Below are 17,598 nucleotides of genomic sequence, written 5' to 3' on the forward strand. Positions count from 1 at the left end.
AAGAAAAAAGTATGAAATAAATAATAGTAGAGGTGGTATAAGCTATAGCAAAAATCATTAAGGTGGTCCAAAAACGCCTGACGTTTGGGGGACATAATACTATAGTAACGGCTTCATTTTCAGTTACACCATGACATTAGGTCATGTAGGGCTGCAGAAAGAACAGCAGAGTAGGAGTCTTGGACCTGGATTTTAGCTCCAGATGAGTCACCATTACCTTTGTGAACTTGGGCATTTCATTTGCTCTCTCTGGGTCTCAGTTTCCTCACCTGAAAATAAAAAGGAAAGTGATTTAGTTAGTTAGTACAACTCTTTTAAAAGTAACTTGGTAAAGATATCAAGAAACATAAAACTGTTCTTAACTTTTGACCCAGTAATTCCACTTGGGAAATCTTCCCCGAGACAGAAATCCAACATTTAGAAAACAGTTACAAAGAAATTTATCAATATCCAAAAATAAAACAATCTAAATATTCAACAATGAGAGAACAATTAAGTAATCTGGGGACTCCCCTGGTGGTCCAGCAGTTAAGACTCTAAGCTTCCAATGCAGGGGGCCCGGGTTTAATCCCTGGTCAGGGAACTAGATCTTGCATGTTGCAACTAAGAGCCTGCACACCGCAATGAAGATCCCACGTACCGCAACTAAAACCTGGCGCAGCCAAATAAATAAATAAAATTTTTTTTAAAAAAAGTAATCTGAAGTATGCATACTTGGGAGTGTTATGTAGTCATTCAAAATGTCTGTTATAAATGTTGTAAGACAACATGGGAACAAGCTTATAAAGTGAACAAAAAGAAATTCGTTCACATACTGTGGTTATCACTATATTTAAAAAATCGTATTCACACTAAAATTCCAACAGTTGGTAAGAGTAAAGTTTATTTTGGACTTAACAAATTTTCTCTAATATAGTTATGTCCCATTAAAAATGAATATATACGGAATCTGAAAAAAAAAATGGTACTCATGAACCTAGTGGCAGGGCAGGAATAAAGATGTAGACATAGAGAATGGACTTAGGACATGGGGTGGGGAGGGGGAAGCTGGGGTGAAGTGAGAGTAGCATCGACATATACACACTACCGAATGTAAAATTGCTGGTGGGAAGCAGCAGCATAGCACAGGGAGATCAGCTCAGTGATTTGTGACAACTTAGAGGGGTGAGATAGGGAGAGTGGGAGGGAGGCTCAAGAGGGAGGGGACATGGGGATATATGTATGCATATGGCTGATTCATTTTGTTGCACAACAGAAACTAACACAGTATTGTGAAGCAATTATACTGCAATGAAGATCAATTTTTTTTAAAATGAAGAAGAAAAACTCATCAGTGAAGGTCTTCCAAGATACCTCATCTCCGAGATACCTTCTGGCTCCAGTATTCTGTGGCTTTTCTCCAGAACCAGAAGGAGAGGTCAGGCGAGAGTAAAATATTAGAAAAGTTTAGACAGCAGGGGCCATGCTTGTTGAAATTAACACCACTCAAAACAGCACATGAGAACATTTGGAAGCCAGCAAGTAAGGAAATGATGCAACACCCTCCATCTGTGTGACAGAAAGGGCAGAAAGGGTCTGGGAAATAGGGCTGGATTGAACCAGATGCTGCTCTAAGGGCCCTCTCTGGACAACCTGTCCATCCGCTTATCAAAAAAACATTTACCACGTGTCTACCATGTGTCAGGAGCCCTGTAGCTGAATGACTACTGAGCCATTGGTTCAGACTCTAGTGAGGGAGAAAGATTTTCAGTTTGCTAGGACCGCCATAACAAAATACCACAGGCTAGGAGGCTTAAACAACAACAACTTATTTTATCACAATTCTGAAGGCTAGAAAGTTCAAGATAAAGTGTCAGCAACTTTGGTTTCTTCTGAGGCCTCTCTCCTTGGCTTACAGATGGCTATCTCCTTACTGTTTCCTCACCTGGTCATTCCTCTGTGCATGTACATGCCTGGTGTCTCTTTGTGTGCCCAAATCTCTTCTCCTTATAAGGACTCCAGTCAGATTGGATTAGAGCCCAACCATCAGGGCCTCATTTTAACTTAATCATCTCTTTAAAGTCCCTATCCTCAAATACAGTCATTCTGAGTTATTAAGGGTTAGGGCTTCAATGAGTTTTAGGGGGACACAGTTCAGTCCACAACACATTTCAAACAACAAGCTATGAGTGTAATTGTGCAATGATACAGCTGCATTCAAATGTGATGGGGAAACATGTGAAGGCATAATTAAGTCTGGCAGGAAATATGAGCAACTCCTATACAGAGGAAGCATCATCTGGGCCCATTTCTAGTCCCAGAATCTCTATAAAACATCATACTTGATTGTCATAAAAATATTTTAGGTATCACAAAATGCAAATAAGATAGCATCAGGTGATAAGACAGACCTGAATGGAGGCCAAAACAGAATGGATTTGTTCCAGAGGAACAAAGGTAAATACCATCCTCTTATAGTTGAACTGGGATTATGGGTTCAAATACAACCAAACATGGAGGTCAGGTGAAGTTCCTGACTGGTTAATGGAATAATCTACTCCTTGCTCTCATTCCTTAAGTCTTGAGGATTTTAATGGGGGGAGGATGTAAGGTCTTGATTAACCCCTACCTTTTGTGCTCTTTTCCATCCAGAAGCCATTCTTTCTCGACCTACTTCCAGGTAAGCTTTTCTCTAAGCCAGACTTTAAACTTCAATTCCTTATCCATTTAAAATACTCCTCTCTTGGGTGTGGAGAAAAGGGAACCCTCCCACCCTGGTGGTGGGAATGTAAATTGGTGCAGCCACTATGGAAAACAGTATGGAGGTTCCTCAAAAAACTAAAAATAGAATTGCCATATGATCTAGCAATCCCACTCCTGGGCATACATCCAGACAAAACTATAATTTGAAAAGATACATGCACCCCAATGTTCATAGCAGCACTATTTCCAATAGCCAAGACATGGAAGCAACCTAAATGTCCATTGACAGATGAATAGATAAAGAAGAGGTGGTACATATACACAATGGAATATTACTCAGCCATAAAAAAGAATGAAATGCCATTTGCAGCAACACGGATGGACCCAGAGATTATCATACTAAGTGAAGTAAGTCAGAAAGAGAAAGACAAATACCATATGATATCACTTATATGTGGAACCTAAAATATGACGCGAGTGAATTTATTTACGAAACAGAAACAGGCTCACAGACATTGAAAACAAACTTATGGCTACCAAAGGGGAAAGGGGGTGGGGGAAGGATAAACTAGGAGTTTGGGATTAGCAGATACAAACCATTATATATAAAATAGATAGGGGACTTCCCTGGTGGTCCAGTGGTTAAGAATCCACCTTCCAGTGCAGGGACGTGGGTTGGGAACTAAGATCCCACATGCCGCTGGGCAACTAAGCCCACACACCACAACTACTGAGCCTGCACGCCGCAACTAGAAAAGCCTGTGTGCCACGATGAAAGATCCCACATGCCGCAACTAAGATCCCGCGTGCCACAACTAACACCCGATGCAGCCAAATAAACTTAAAAAAAAATAAAATAAAATAGACAAACAGGGCTTCCCTGGTGGCGCAGTGGTTGAGAGTCTGCCTGCCAATGCAGGGGACACGGGTTCGAGCCCTGGTCTGGGAAGATCCCACATGCCGCGGAGCGACTAGGCCCGTGAGCCACAACTACTGAGCCTGCGCGTCTGGAGCCTGTGCTCCGCAACAAGAGAGGCCGCGATAGTGAGAGGCCCGCGCACCGCGATGAAGAGTGGCCCCCACTCGCCGCAACTAGAGAAAGCCCTCGCACAGAAACGAAGACCCAACACAGCCATAAATAAATAAATAAATAAAATTAAAAAAAAAAAATAGACTAACAAAAAGGTCCTACAGTATAGCACAGGGACCTATATTCAATATACTGTAATACATCATAATGGAAAAGAATATGAAAAAGAATATGTGTGTGTGTGTGTGTTTGTATAAAACTGAATAACTTTGCTGTACACCAGAAATTAACACAACATTATAAATGAACTATACAATTTAAAAAATATAACAGGGAATTCCCTGGCATTCCAGTGGTTAGGACTCTGCACTTTCACTGCCAAGGGCCTGGGTTCAACCCCTGGTCAAGGAACAAAGATCCTACAAGCCACGCAGCGTGGCCTAAATAAATAAATAAATAAAATACGTATAAAATACTCCTCTCTTGAAGTTCCCTAGATCCCTGAGTAAAAAAGGAAGAGCAATGGAGCTGCACTGACCTCGGTAGCACAATGACAGGGGACCAATTCTCTTGGCGCCTTTGCTTTCCGGTGACTGGAAATGATCTGTTTCCTTCCGACATGGGTCACCAGAGGCCACAGGGACCAACGCCAGGCTTCTGGGAGGTGGCTCTGAGAAGGCGCCCAAGAATGTGAGTGCAAAGGTCAGTAATCCAGTATCAACAACAGGGGTGCACCATCAGATCCCAACTTGCTCCCTGGAGTCCCTCTGGGACCAGAGCAGATGTTATCTGAGCTGACCTCACCCTCTCCCCTCTCCACAAGACCATCACATGCAGCACCAACACTTATTTTCTTTCTGAGTCTTAGGCAAGAGCTGGACTCCTCCAAGGTCCAAGGGGGAGCTGGCTGAATCTCTGGCTGCCCCCTCTCCCTTACCCTTTTTTTCCCCAACAACCCATGGCTGCCTTCCAAGACCTTCCTGGATGCCATTCTCAACCTTATTTTACTCACAGGCAAGACTGAAATCAGAGAGGCAAGGCTTGCTTGAGGTAAAGCAGCCACTAAAAGGCAGACACCTAGGTCTCATTCCTTATTTTTCAGTCTCCCTAATGATACCCTGATGCCTCCTCCAAACCTGCCACCAAATTCTTTGCCCATACAGGTCAGGCAAACAACTTAGAGACCCTGGTGCTCATATAACTGGATACCTCCACTGTTCTTGGTTGACACTTTCCCACACCCACTGCAGTATGAAAACGAATCAAGAGGCAAGGAAGACGGCAAGTAAAGTCCTAGCCCTCAAACTTGTTGACCCTCCTAAGCAGCAACCCCCTTACTTCAGATTGATTCCTGAGAGCCCCTGAAAGAAAACTCATGACAGTGCCCGGGCTGCCAAAGAAGCCACGTCCCTGTGATCATTTCAAGGGCAGAGTGAAGAAAACCAGTAAGTTGCAAAAGAATGACATTCCTTAAACGAGAGTCACTCTGTGGAATCAACTAGGGTTGAAGCAGGGGTTGCGAAGAGATAAGAGAGATGAAATGAAGATCAGGATAAGCACACTCCTCAGCCATTTCTACTCAATGTCAACTTGTGGGGAAAGAGGAAGACAAGAAAAGCAGAATACAGTTCTCTTACAACTAGAGAGGTATAACCAAATTCTTTAATGATAGAATGCCATTGCTTATCAAAGTGGAGGGAGATGGGGCTGTTGGGGACCTGGCCATTGATCTTTGGAGATGACACCAGTGATGGTGTCAAACAGAATTTGATTGCTCCCTAGTCTGTTATTAAATGTCATATAAAAAGTATATTGGCAAATCTTAAACTGATTGATATTATGATATTATCAAGAATAAGATAAATCAAGAGGAGGAGACAAGATGGCAGAGTAGAAGGACATGAGCTCACCCCTTCTTACAGAAACACCAAAATCACAACTAACTGCTGAACAACCACCGACAAAAAAATGCTGGAAGCTACCAAAAAAGATATCCTACATCCAAAGACAAAGAAGAAGCCACAATAACATGGTAGGAGGGGTACAATCGCGACAAAATCAAATCCCATACACTTCGGGTGGGCAACTCACAAACTGGAAAATTATACCACAGAAGTTCTACCACAGGAATGAAAGTTCTGAGCCCCACGTCAGGCTCCTCAGCCTGAGGATCTGGCAACATGAAGAGGAGCCCCCAGAGAATCTGGCTTTGAGGGCCAGTGGGGATTGACTGCAGGAATTCCAAAGGACTGGGAGAAACAGAAACTCAACTCTTGGAGGGTAAACACAGGGTCTCGTGCACACCAGGACACAGGGGAAAAAGCGGTGACCTCATAAGACACTGGGCCAGACTTAACTGCTAGTATTAGAGGATCTTGTGCAGAGGCAGAAGGTGGCTGTGGCTCACTGTGGGGACAAGAACACTGGCGGAGGCAGTTCTGGTGAGTACTCATTGGCGTGAGCCCTCTTGAAGGCCACCATTTTCCCACCAAGACCTGCCCCCAGCCAATAGCCTGTACGCTCCAGTGCTGGGACGCCTCAGGCCTAACAACCAACAGGGTAGGAACACAGCCCCACCCATCAGCAGACAGGCTGCTTAGAGTCTTCCTGAATAAAGTGCTACCCAATAAACACACCCCCTGACACAGCCCTGCCCAAGAGGGACAAGACGCAGCTCCACCCACCAGTAGGCAGGCACCAGTCCTCCTCACCAGGAAGCCTGCACAACCCTCTTAGACAGCATCATCCGCCAGGGGACAGACAGCAGAAGCAAGAAGAACTACAACCCTGAAGCCTGTGGGACAGAAACTGCAATCACAGGAAGTTAGACAAAATGAGACAGCAGAGGAATATATCCCAGATGAAGGAACAAGATAAAACCCCAGAAGAACAACTATGTGAAGTGGAGAGAGGCAACCCACCTGAAAAGGAATTCAGAGTGATAATAGTAAAGATGATCCAAGATCTCAGAAAAAGAATGCAGGCACAGATTGAGTATATACAAGAAATGCTTAACAAACAGCTAGAAGAATTAAAGAACAAACAAACAGATGAAAAATACACTAGAAGGAATCAATAGCAGAAGAACTGAGGCAGAAGAACGGATAAGTGAGCTGGAAGACAGAATGGTGGAAATCACTGCCACAGAACAGAATGAAAAAGAAAAAGAAATGAGGACAGTCTAAGAGACCTCCGGGACAACATTAAACGCACCAACATTCGCATTATAGGGGTCCCAGAAGGAGAGGAGAAAGAGAACGGACCTGAGAAAATACTTGAAGAGATAATAGCTGAAAAATTCCCCCAAATGGGAAAGGAAACAGTTACCCAAGTCCAGGAAGCACAGAGTCCCAGGCAGGATAAACCTAAGGAGGAACACGCCGAGACACATAGTAATCAAACCGACAAAAATTAAAGATAAAGAAAAAATAGTAAAAGCAACAAGGGAAAAGCAACAAATAACATGCAAGAGAACTCCCATAAAGTTATCAGCCATTTTCTCAGCAGAAACTCTGCAGGCCAGAAGGGAGTGGCATGATATATTTAAAGTGATGAAAGAGAAGAACCTACAACCAAGAATACTCTACCCAGCAAGGCTCTCATTCAGATTCAACAAAATTGGAGAAATCAAAAGCTTTAGAGACAAGCAAAATCTAAGAGAATTCAACACCACCAGACCAGCTTTGCAGCAGATGCTGTGAGTACTTCTCTAGGCAGAAAAGAAAAAGCCACAACTAGGAACAAGAAAATTACAAATGGAAAAGCTCACTAGTAAAGGCAAACATACTATAAAGGTAGGAAATCATCCTCACATAAATATGATATCAAAACCAGTAATCATGAGAGGAGGAGGGTACAAATGCAGGATATTTGAAATGGATTTGAAATTAAAAGACCACCATCTTAAAACAATCTTGCTTATATATAGACTGCTATCAATATATCAAAACCTCATGGTAACTGCAAACCAAAAATCTACAACAGATACACACACAAAAAAGAAAAAGGAATCCAAACACAACACTAAAGTTACTCATCAATCACAAGAGGAGAGAACAAGAGAGGAAGGGAAGAAAAAACATCCCCAAAACCAAATCCAAAACAATTAACAAAATGGAAATAAGAACAAACATATTGATAATTACCTTAAACATAAATGGATTAAATGCTCCAACCAAAAGACACAGACTGACTGAATGGATACAAAAACAAGACCTGTATTGGGACTTCCCTGGCAGTCCAGTGGTTAAGGCTCTGCGCTTCCACAGCAGGGGGCACAGGTTTGATCCCTGGTCAGGGAACTAAGATCCCACATGCCACACAGCACAGCCAAAAACAAAACAAAACCCAAGACCCATATATATGCTGTCTACAAGAGACTGACTTCAGATCTAGGGACACATACAGACTGAAAGTGAGGGGATGGAAAAATGTATTCCATGCAAATGGAAATCAAGAGAAAGCTGGAGTAGCAATACTCATATCAGAAGAAATAGAATTTAAAATAAACACTGTTGGGGCTTCCCTGGTGGCGCAGTGGTTGAGAATCTGCCTGCCAATGCAGGGGACACGGGTTCGGGCCCTGGTCTGGGGGGATCCCACATGCCGCGGAGCGGCTGGGCCTGTGAGGCACAACTACTGAGCCTGCGTGTCTGGAGCCTGTGCTCCGCAACAAGAGAGGCCGCGACAGTGAGAGGCCTGCGCACCGTGATGAAGAGTGGCCCCCGCTCACTGTAACTAGAGAAAGCCCTCTCACAGAAACGAAGACCCAACACAGCCAAAAATTAATTAATTAATTAATTAATTAAAATAAACACTGTTACAAGAGACAAAGAAGGGTATTACATAGTGAACAAGGGATCAATCCAAGAAGGAGATATAACAATTGTAAATGTATATGCACCATTAAAAAAAGAAAATGTATATGCACCACACATAGGAGCACCTCAGTATATAAGGCAAATGCTAACAGCCACAAAAGGAGAAATCAACACTAACACAATAATACTGGGGGGACTTCAACACTCCACTTTCATCAGTGGACAGATCATCCAGACAGAAACTCAATAAGGAAACACAGGCCTTAAATGACACATTAGACCAGACCAACTTAATTGATATTTATAGAGCATTCCATCCAAAAGCAGCAGAATACACATTCTTTTCAAGTGCACATGGAACATTGCCCATGATTGATCACATGCTGGGCCACAAAGAGAGCCTCAGTAAATTTAAGAAAACTGAAATCATATCAAGCATCTTTTCCAACCACAACACTATGAGATTAGAAATCAACTACAAGAAAAAAACTGTAAAAAACACAAACACGTGGAGGCTAAACAATATGTTACTAAACAACCAATGGATCACTGAAGAAATCAAAGAGGAAATCAAAAAATACCTAGAGACAAATGAAAATGAAAGCACGACCATCCAAAACATATGGGACAAAGCAAAAGCAGTTCTAAGAGGGAAGTTTATAGCAATAAAATCTCACCTCAAGCAGAATCTCAAATAAACAACCTAACAAGAAGAATCTCAAATAAACAACCTAACCTTACACCTAAAGCAACTACAGAAAGAAGAACAAACGAAATCCAAAGTTAGTAGAAAAAAGGAAATCATAAAGATCAAAGCAGAAAGAGTGAAATAGAGAGGAAGAAAACAATAGAAAAGATCAATGAAACTAAAAGCTGGTTATTTGAAAAGATAAACAAAATTGATAAACCTTTAGCCAGACTCATCAAGAAAAAGGAGGGGGGTGCTTCCCTGGTGGCGCAGTGGTTGGGAATCTGCCTGCCAGTGCAGGGGACACAGGTTCGAGCCCTGGTCTGGGAAGGTCCCACATGCCGTGGAGCAACTAAGCCCGTGCGCCACAACTGCTGAGCCTGCGCTCTAGAGATCATGAGCCACAACTGCTGAGCCCACGTGCCACAACTACTGAAGCCTGCATGCCTAGAGCCTGTGCTCTGCAACAAGAGAAGCCACCGCAACGAGAAGCCCACGCACCGCAACGAAGAGTAGCCCCCACTCACTGCAACTAGAGAGAGCCAGCTCGCAGCAACGGAGACCGAGTGCAGCCAAAAATAAATAAATAAATAAATAAATTTATTAAAAAGGAGGGAGAGGGCTCAAATCAATAAAATAGAAATGAAAAGGGAGAAGTTACAACAGACACCACAGAAATACAAAGGATCAGGGCTTCCCTGGTGGCGCAGTGGTTGAGAATCTGCCTGCCAATGCAGGGGACACGGGTTCGAGCCCTGGTCTGGGAAGATCCCACATGCCACGGAGCAACTAGGCCCGTGAGCCACAACTACTGAGCCTGCACGTCTGGAGCTTGTGCTCCGCAACAAGAGGCCGCGATAGTGAGAGGTCCGCACACCGCGATGAAGAATGGCCCCCGCTTGCCGCAACTAGAGAAAGCCCTTGCACAGAAACAAAGACCCAACACAGCCAAAAATAAATAAATAAATAAATAATAAAAATAAAGGAATTCAAAAAAAAAAAAGAAATACAAAGGATCATAAGAGACTACTACAAGCAGCTGTATGCAAATAAAATGGACAACCTAGAAGAAATGGATAAATTCTTAGAAAGGTACAATCTCCCAAGACTGAACCAGCAATAAATAGAAAATATGAACAAGACAAACCACAAGTACTGAAATTGAATCTGTGATTTAAAAACTCCCAACAAACAAAATCTATCAAACATTTAGAGAAGAGTTAACACCTATCCTTCTGAAACTATTCCAAAAAATCACAGAGGAAGGAACAGTCCCAAACTCATTCCATGAGGCCACTATCACCCTGACAGCAAAACCAGACAAAGATACTACCAAAAAAGAAAATTACAGGCCAATATCACTGATAAACAAACATGCAAAAATCCTCAACAAAATACTAGCAATCCAAATCCAACAATACATTAAAAGGACCATACACCATGATCAAGTAGGATTTAACCCAGGGATGCAAGGATTTTTCAATATCTGCAAATCAATCAGTGTGATACACCACACCAACAAATTAGAGAATAAAAGCCATATGTTTATCTCAATAGATTCAGAAAAAGCTTTTGACAAAATTCAACACCAATTTACAATAAAAACTCTCCAGAAAGTGGGCACAGAGGGAACATACCTCAACATAATAAAGGCCATATATTACAAGCCTACAGCTAACATCATACTCAATGGTGAAAAGCTGAAAGCATTTCCTCTAAGACCAGGAACCAGACACTCTCGCCTCTTTTATTCAACATAGTTTTGGATGTCCTAGCCGTGGTCATAAGAGGAGAAAAAGAAATAAAGGGAATACGAATCGGAAAAGAGGAAGTAAAACTGTCATTGTTTGCAGATGACGTGATACTACACGTAGAAAATCCTAAAGATGCTACCAGAAAACTACTAGAGCTCATCCATGAATTCGGTAAAGTTGCAGGATGCAAAATAAACACACAGAAATCTGTCGCATTTCTATACGCTAACAACAAGAGATCAGAAGAGAAATTAAAGAAACAATCCCATTTACCATCGCATCACAATGCATAAAATACCTAGGAATAAACCTACCTAAGGAGGCAAAAGACCTGTACTCCGAAAACACAGGATGCTGATGAAAGAAATCGAAGATAACACAAACAGATGGAAAGATATATCATGTTCTTGGATTGGAAGAATCAATATTGTCAAAATGACTATACTACCCAAGGCAGTCTACAGATTCAATGATTACCAATGGCATTTTTCACAGAACTAGAACAAAAAAAATCGTACAATTTGTATGGAAACAAAGAAGATCCCAAATAGCCAAAACAATCTTGAGAAAGAAAAGCAGAGTTGGAGGAATCAGGTTCCCTGACTTCACACTATACTACAAAGCTACCGTCATCAAAACAGTATGGTACTGGAACAAAAACAAAAATATGAATCAATGGAACAGGATAGAAAGCCCAGAAATAAACCCATGCACCTTTGGTCAATTAATCTACGACAAAGGAGGCAAGGGTATACAAAAGACAGTCTCTTCAATAAATGGTGCTGAGAAAACTGGACAGCTACACATAAAAAAATGAAATTAGAACATTCTTTAACACCATACACAAAAATAAACTCAAAATGGATTAAAGACCTAAAGCTAAGACCAGATACTATAAAACTCTTAGAGGAAAATATAGGTAGAGAACCCTTTGACATAAATTGCAGCAACATCTTTTTCAATCTGTTTCCTAGAGTAATGGAAATAAAAACAGAAATAAACAAATGGGACCTAATTAAACTCAAAAGCTTTTGCACAGCAAAGGAAACCAGAAACAAAATGAAAAGACAACCCACAGAATGGGAGAAAATATTTGCGATCGAAGCGACCGACAAGGGATTAATCTCCAAAATATACAAACAGCTCATATGGCTCAATATCAGAAAACCAAACAACCCACTCAAAAAAATGGGTGGAAGATCTTAATAGACATTTCTCCAAAGAAGACATACAGATAGCCAAAAACCACATGAAAAGATTCTCAACATCACTAATTATTAGAGAAGTACAAATCAAAACTACAATGAGGTATCACCTCACACCAGTCAGAATGGCCATCATCCAAAAGTCTACAAACAATAAATGCTGGAGAGGGTGTGGAGAAATGGGAACCCTCCTACACTGTTGGTGGGAATGTAAATTGGTACAGCCACTATGGAGAACAGTATGGAGGTTCCTTAAAATCCTAAAAATAGAGCTACCGGGCTTCCCTGGTGGCACAGTGGTTGAGAATCTGCCTGCCAATGCAGGGGACACGGGTTCGAGCCCTGGTCTGGGAAGATCCCACATGCCGCGGAGCAACTGGGCCAGTGAGCCACAATTACTGAGCCTGCGCTTCTGGAGCCTGTGCTCCGCAACAAGAGAGGCCGCGATAATGAGAGGACCGCGCACCGCGATGAAAAGTGGCCCCCACTTGCCGCAACTAGAGAAAGCCCTCACACAGAAACGAAGACCCAACACAGCCATAAATAAATAAATAAATAAATAAATAAATAAATAAATAAATAAATAAATAAATAAAACCCAAAAGTTTAAAAAAAAAATATTTAGTAAGAATAGGAAAAGAAAACATTTAAAAAAAAAATAGAGCTACCATACAATCCAGCAATCCCACTCCTGGGCATATACACGGAGAAAAACATGGTTTGAAAGGATATATGCACCTCAGTGTTCATTGCAGCACTGTTTACAATAGCCAAGACATGGAAGCAGCCTAAATGTCCATCAACAGATGAGGACAAAGAAGATATGGTGGGGACTTCCCTGGTGGCACAGTGGTTAAGAATCTGCCTGCCAATGCAGGGGACATGGGTTTTATCCCTGGTCCCGGAAGATCCCACATGTCACGGAGCAACTAAGCCCCTGTGCCACAACTACTGAGCCTGCACTCTAGAGCCTGCGTGCCACAACTACTGAGCCCACGTGCCAAACTACTGAAACCCATGCGCCGAGAGCCCGTGTTCCACAACAAGAGAAGCCACCGAAATGAGAAGCCCACGCACCGCAGTGAAGAGTAGCCCCCGCTCGCCGCAACTAGAGAAAGCCCGTGCTCAGCAACAAAGACCCAATGTAGCCAGAAATAAATAAATTAAATAAATAAATTTTTTTAAAAAAGAAGATATGGTACAAATATACAATGGAATATTACTCAACCATTAAAAAGAATGAAATAATGCCATGCAGCAACATGGATGGACCTGGAGATTATCACACTAAGTGAAGTAAATCAGACAGGGAAAGACAAATATCATGATATCACTTATATGTGGAATCTTTTTAAAAAATGATACAAATGAACTTATTTACAGAAACAGAAACAGACTCACAGACTTAGTGAATGAACTTATGGTTACGGGAGGGAAGGGGGGTGGGGGAGGGATAGACTGGGAGTTTGGGATTGACATGTACACACTGCTATATTTAAAATAGATAACCAACAAGGACATACTGTATAGCACAGGGAGCTCTGCTCAATACACTGTAATAACCCAAATGGAAAAAGAATTTGAAAAAGAATAGATACATGTATATATATAACTGAATCACTCTGCTGTACACTTGAAATTAACACAACATTGTTAATCAACTATAGTCCAATATAAAATATAAATTTTTAAAAAAGAATAAGATAAATCAAGATCTTTATCACTGTTGATGGAGGTAAAATACAATTTGGTAGTATACCTATCAAAAACAGGGAGTTCCCTGGCGGTCCAGTGGTTAGGACTCGGCGCTTTCACTGCCAGGACCCCGGTTCAATGCCTGGTCAGGGAAATAACATCCTGCAAGCCGAGAGGCGTGGCCAAAAAAAAAAAAAAACTTAAATGTGTGTACCTTTTAACCAGTGATCTCACTTCACAATCTCTAGTATAGAATATTAGCATGCATACTCAAAGATATATGTACAAGCATATCAATTATACCAGTATTTGTATTGACAAATAAATGAAATTTTAAATGTTCATCATTAACAGACTTACTCTGTGATCATTTCACCATGTATACAAATATCGAATCATTATGTTGTACACGTGAAACTAATATAATGTTACATGTCAATTATACCTCAGTTTAAAAACTCATCAAAAGCAAATTGGGCACTTCTGCAGTTGACAAAAATAATTAGGTAGATCATTATGTATCCATTGGAAAGATATCCACAATACATTAAGTGAAATAAAGGTGCAGAGACCCCCCCGCCCTATTTTAAACCCATCACAAAAATAAAATTCAGTGAATTCAAGATGTAAATATGAAAGACAAAGGAATGTAGGAGAATATATTCATGACCTTGGGGTAGGAAAGGATTTCTTAAACAAGATACAAAAAATATGTCATAAAGGAAAAGATTAATAAATCTGACTTCATTGAAATTAAGAATTTTGGGCTTCCCTGGTGGCGCAGTGGTTGAGAGTCTGCCTGCTAATGCAGGGGACGCGGGTTCGAGCCCTGGTCTGGGAAGATCCCACATGCCGCGGAGCAGCTGGGCCCGTGGGCCGCAGCTGCTGAGCCTGCGCGTCTGGAGCCTGTGCTCCGCAACAAGAGAGGCCATGATAGTGAGAGGCCCGCGCACCGCGATGAGGAGTGGCCCCCGCTTGCCGCGGCTGGAGAGAGCCCTCGCACAGAAACGAAGACCCAACACAGCCAAAAATAAATAAATAAATTAATTTAAAAAAAAGAATTTTGATCATCAAAAGAATAAAATGGGGAATTCCCTGGCGGTCCAGTGGTTAGGACTCAGCGCTCTCACTGCCAAGGGCCTGGGTTTGCTCCCTGGTCAGGGAACTAAAATCCCACAAGCTGCGTGGCACAGACAAAACAAAACAAAACCAAAAGGAAGAATAAAACGACAGTCTACAGAGTAGGAGTAATGTCTACGACATATATGATCAACAAAGGATTACTATTCAGACTATATAAGGAATTCCTGTATATCAATGGCAGGCAACACAACAAATAGGAAAAAGACTTGCATAGGCACTTCAGAGACAGGAAATCCAGGTAGCTAATAAACATGTGAAATGGCACTCAACCCTTCTAGTAACTGGAAAAATTTGAATTAAACCCAGACAGAGATCATTATATATCATCAGACTGGCAACAATTTTAATGTCTGACAATACCAAGTAATGGCAGAGAGTAGAACAGAGAAACTCTCATCTCCTGCTAATGGGAGTGTAAATTGCTAAATCACTTTGGAAAAGTGCTGGTGGTTATTTACTAAAGTTTATGTTTTGTGACCAAGCAATTCCACTCTTAGATGTACTCTCAAAAAGAATGCTTGCTTATGTACAGTGGGAGACATGAACAAGGATTTCATAGCAGCATTGTTCATAACTACCCCAAACTGAAAACTGATCCATGAATAAATAAATAGTACTATATTCAAATATTATATATCTATGAGAATGAACAATAAAAAAACAACATAAATGAATATTACAAACATAATGTTGAATAAAAGAAAAAAAACAAAAGAAAATAGTTATTGCCTGATTTCATATACATAAAGTTCAAAAAAAGGCAAAATTAAACTATTTAGGAATTTATACGTAGGTGGTAAAACTATAAAGAAAAAAAGTAAATGTTTACTATAAAAGTCGGGATTACCAATGTGAGGGGGAGAGAGAGGTTAGTAATCAGAAAAGGAGGAGGGTTGTTGGCAATATTCTATTTCTAGGCCTGGGTAGTAGTTTCATGAATATCTTCCTTGTAACTATTTATTGAACTGCACACATAAGTTTTATGGACTTCTATAGATGTATAATATTGTGCGATAGGGACTTCCCTGGTGGTCCAGTGGCTAAGACTCCATGCTCCCAATGCAGGGGGCCTGGGTTCAATCCCTGGTCAGGGAACTAGATCCCACACACTGAAACTGAGATCTCGCACGTGGCAACGAAGATCCCGCATGCCACAACTACGACTCGGCACAGCCAAATAAATAAATAAATTTAAAATATATATATATTGTGCAATAGGGGCTTCCCTGGTGGCACAGTGGTTAAGGATCCGCCTACCAATGCAGGGGACACAGGTTCAAGCCCTGGTCCGGGAGGATCCCACATGCCTCGGAGCAACTAAGCCAGTGCGCCACAGCTACTGAGCCTGTGCTCTAGAGCCCGTGAGCCACAACTACTGAGCATGCGTGCCACAACTACTGAAGCCCACAGCCTAGAGCCCATGCTCCGCAACAAGAGAAGCCACCGCAATGAGAAGCCCACGCACCGCAAGGAAGAGTAGCCCCCGCTCGCCGCAACTAGAGCAAGCCCGCACAGCAACAAGACCCAAAGCAGCCAAAAGATAAATTTAATTAATTAATTAATTGTTTTTTTTAAAAAAGAGTAGCCCCCACTCGCCACAACTAGAGAAAGCCTGCGCGCAGCAATGCAGACCCAATGCAGTCCAAAAATAAATAAATAAATAAAATATTGTGCAATAGTAAAAGATTTGTTAAAGGTACAGAGCAAAACAATATGTATAGTATAAGCTCATTTTTTTTAAAGTAAACTATTATGTTTACCTACAAAAAGATATGGAGAACAAACTATTATGTATAAAATAAATAAGTTTTATTTTAATTTTTCCACTAGATGAGTCTTACTTTTAACATTTTAAAAGCTCTCATAAAAATTAAATTTAAAAAATGCATTAACAGTAGGCTCCCCCTTTTGTTTTCAACCTAGGACACTAAAGACACCACAAGAAGCCAACCAAGCCCTCCAGAGCCTGCCAGCAATTTCTCAGCTGGCAAGCTTTGCTCTGCCCTTACAGGAGCTATGAGAGCCCACCCTCCCGATGAAACATTCTCAGTCAACAAGGCAGTGAGCGCACCTTAAGATGCTCTTCTCCCACCTCAAGCTCCCTATCCCTGTCTCTACTACCTAAACCATTCTAGTGTTCTCAAAAAAAAGCATTATCACCAAAATTATTGCTCCCTCTAATGCCTTCTCCTGACGGTCTTTTCCTGTGCCCTCTACCTACCCAGGCTTAAGCTTACTTACCTGAAAGAAACCAGGAAATCCAGGTTTCCTAGCTGGCACCACCTGACCTTAAATACAACCAGGCAAGTAGCAAACATAAGTCAATTAATATACTTAAATCTAATAGAGCAAAATCATTTTGTTTCAAAGGGGTCCGGAAATTCACGTTCAATCCAGTCGACCCATTTTACCCTGTAAATTCTAAACTTAATCCAGATTCTACACACACCTCTCCCCAACACCACCCTCAATCTTTCTCCACTGCCCAACCTGTTATTCCTTTACTCATTCAACAAACCCTTCTGAGCTAAGAGCTAGGTGGGGCAAAGAAAGGAGTTAAAGCAATGAATCAGACATTGTC

Source organism: Eschrichtius robustus, chromosome 19 (genome assembly GCF_028021215.1).
Source record: "Eschrichtius robustus isolate mEscRob2 chromosome 19, mEscRob2.pri, whole genome shotgun sequence".
NCBI lineage: Eukaryota > Metazoa > Chordata > Mammalia > Artiodactyla > Eschrichtiidae > Eschrichtius > Eschrichtius robustus.